The sequence below is a fragment of the Frankliniella occidentalis genome, unplaced genomic scaffold, assembly GCF_000697945.3.
Source record: "Frankliniella occidentalis isolate FOCC.00 unplaced genomic scaffold, Focc_3.1 Scaffold210, whole genome shotgun sequence".
Classification (NCBI taxonomy): domain Eukaryota; kingdom Metazoa; phylum Arthropoda; class Insecta; order Thysanoptera; family Thripidae; genus Frankliniella; species Frankliniella occidentalis.
The window spans coordinates 428,838-432,380 of NW_026267336.1; positions in this window are offsets into that span (position 1 = coordinate 428,838).

Genomic DNA, 3,543 nt, shown 5'->3' on the forward strand with positions numbered 1-3,543 from the left:
TCCGTACGCTACGAACCCTAGTGATTTCCCCCTCGAGCGTGACTTTCCATGACCCCCAATCACTAAAAAATATCGTCGTAAATATACAACCTCTAAATAACGTAACCTCTAATTATCATTTAAGTTGAAATTTTACGAGAGCATATATTTTTTACTCGCCAATGCATTTTAAGTTGGGACCTACTGCATGTATTTTTACTATTTACAAATTGTAATTGTACAGCTTGCGTCAAGTAAAATTTTCCTGTAAACCTTACTACTATTTTTCGCAGTGATTCAATCCACATAAATAAAGTTGAAGGGAAATCGTTCTACCCGGTTCTACCGCAAAAGTGGGTGTACAAAGGTCGCGAAAATGACGTATCCCTAAACCAATTCGTACCCCCCCCCCCTTTCAAAAAGGAGAAAAGTAGGCATAAACAGCGACCACTCACTTATATAGAAAATTGTCAGAACAGATCAGGACTTGTTTGCATAAGAGGACCCACTCCAACTCCATTTTTAACTTCCGTCTTTGTTCTTGGACTGCGTGACCCGAGAAATGGGTGGTTCCAGTTCGCTATGAACAAGCAGTCGTTAAAACCCTCGTGGAAGTTGAAGTCTTTGTTCTTGTAATCCGCAAGAGTATGCCACATCTCAAGAAAAACATCCGAATCGAAATATTCCTTTATTCAGCACCGTATAAAACTGCGAGCGCCTAAACTCTGATCGGGTCAGAGGTTTCAGGGAATCATCGGCCGGTCAAGCCACAGGCTGAAGCGAACCGATAGCTCAGGCTATTGCAGTCGGCTGGCGCTGGCGGGGTGTGGTGCACTCGCCCTCCAACAAGCTCTGCCCATTATCGATACTTTGAATTTTACTGCCTCGTGTTTTCGGCTGGGCGGTGCGGCAGCGCAGTGCAGTGTGAGTGCACCGCAGGCGCGCTCACTGCACCGAGCATATGCACCGTGCCAAACCCATATACGTTCCATGCTACCGGCCTGATTGTCCCATCTGAGTTTGCACCACGCGGTGTCGATTAGCACTGAATGCGCATTATCTGCGAAATGCGTTAGCGTTACACGTCTTCAGCTCATTGGCGAAAGTGCGGTACCCATGCAACCCAGTCCCGCTTGGATGAATCGAATGAGTGCCAAACAAGAGGATCATTGTTACAAAATGTGTGACGAAGTCAACCAATCGAAAAACCTAGAGCTCACATCAAAATCAATGAGTTTGTTCTTTTTACATACTTTTCAAAAATACAGAGCGTAGGGTCCTATTTGCTGGAAATCAGTCGGCTGCCGCTGTGAACCTCAAGGTCGGTCATCCACCATGCACACGTGAACAAGCCACGAGTATCGCTTGTTAAAATTTTCTGAAAAAGAAAAAGGAATACAACATGGGGTAAGTATAGTAAAGCATCCTGCCAGGCATATGGTCCAAAGAGGCCGCAGAGTGTAAATCATTACTCTTTACGTTCGCCAGGCGGCGCTGCTGGTTGCTGGTGCCGCTCCGCGGTCCCGGAAGGTCGTCAGAAAATTAATTTGGAGCGTCCGGGGTGGTGTGACGTTGAACGGTAAATTATTTTCCGCTCGGTCGCGCTGCAGTGCACATATGAAGGGGCCTCATCGCCGGCTAAAATATTGAACGTTGGTGCCGCCGGTGCGAACATAACGTGGCCGGAGCCGAGCGAGTGCGAGCAGCCCGGGTTCGCGAAAATCTTCTCGGACATTTTTCGCTCACCTCTTCTTCTGAGCTTTTTGAAATTAACTTTAGCGGGCCTCCTTTGAAATAAGCTCTTCCCCCACCAGTAGGTTAGACTAGACGGGGTAGTGGGCGTATTCAATTTCACAACGGGGAGATAAAATATGCTAATCGATTCGAGCGGTCACTTTAAGACGGGGAGAGGAGCAGAAGGGGGCGGAAGCCCGTCACCTCATCTATTATTTCGGACCCGCTCACCTGCGCACCACCGGTCTATTCACTGCCTCCCTTTTAAACCAAAAAAAAAAGAAAAAAAAAGAAGCAAAACTCAAGTGGAGCGGCTGTTGTTAACGTTAAAACGTTTTCAGAAAAATGCTCGGGAAAATGACAAAGCCATCGTCGTGTTCTTCACTGTCCACGCCAGGGTACTTTCGAGCCAGATAAGGGAGGAACGGGGTAGGAGTGAGTTCCGAAAGATTAAATTTTAACAGCGCGCTCCCCGCTGATGTAGCTCAAAAACCAACGGGGATCTAGGCGAGCGCGTCGTTGTTATTCATATTTTGAGCGTCGCGCGCCGCGTGGTGTGGCGCGGCAACGGGGTGTATGCTAATTAGAGGCAGCGGTATGACTTGGCGTTGCTTTCACATAAACAAACATTACGCATCCTGTCAGTCTTACGTCACTCTTAGTTTATTGCCGGTACACGGCCGTGCGCCGCCGCCGCCCACCTGGTCTGGTTGTTGGCAGCACTGCGGGAAAGGGGTTTACAAGTTGACTTTCCGATCTCTCTCTCGAGCGAGAGCCGATGACAGGAATCGGTTACCCCAACATGTAACCTGCGCCTGCATTTGGCCAGCCTGATAGACCTCCACGCGGTTGAAACGAACCTCGCTCGCACTGAGAAGTGCTCCGCCGCCGTGTATCAACTTGGAGTGAGCGTTCAGCAGCCTCGCGCGCTCCCTCCTCCCCCTCCCACCCCTCTCGCTCCGCTTTTGTCGGGGCGGCCTGAATGGGGGTTCCCTTGCTCTCTCGGTCATTATTCGCATTGACTCTCGCTCCATCGATAACAAGTACACACTGTTGTTGCAATTGTTTTCCCTCTTGTGGGCGGATAGCATAAGTTGGCGCTCCCCTTTCGCTTCCCACGCCCTTCCTCCTCCTCGGCTCAGCTGGGCGCCCGAGTGCTCCACTCCCATTAGAGCGACGCGGGGCTGGAGCGAGTGAATATTGTAACGAAATGCTCTCCTCCTCAGCTTAAAGCGAAGCCTGTCAAACTGAGGTTAACAAAGAGGGGGTGGGGCTGGCTGGGCCACGCGCCAGGGGCACGCACACACACACGCACGCCGTCACTCGATCGCGTGCCTTGCGTGTGAACAGGGCACCGTTTTGTTGGCGGAACGAAATGAGCACGAGTAGTCGTACCGTGTGCGGGGGAGCGGGGTGCTCTTCTTGGGGGCGGCCGGCGCGAGCGCGGGGCGACGAGCACTTCCGGTCGCGAGCGCGCGGCGACGAGGACTTCCGGTCGCCTGCCGGCCGGGCCGGTCTGCTTGGCGCGACGGTGCGCCCTCAACGACAGGATTTTCGAACAAATTAAACACGTAAGAAAGCGGAAAGGCCCTTCCTGGTCTCGGATATACACCCTGTTGCGTTTTTCCCAGGCCGCGGCGCGCGCGCCCGGTGCCTTATTCCCGATTTAAATCTCCCGCTTATCGCGCGACCTCAGCTGCCTTGTGGCCGCGGATGATTATTTCACATCTCGAGCCGAGTAATGAATTTTCTGCCCACAAAGACCCCCTTCCCACCAATACTACCGTCCTCCACCCCTTCCCCTCGTGGCACTGGTGGCGCCCCGCCCCG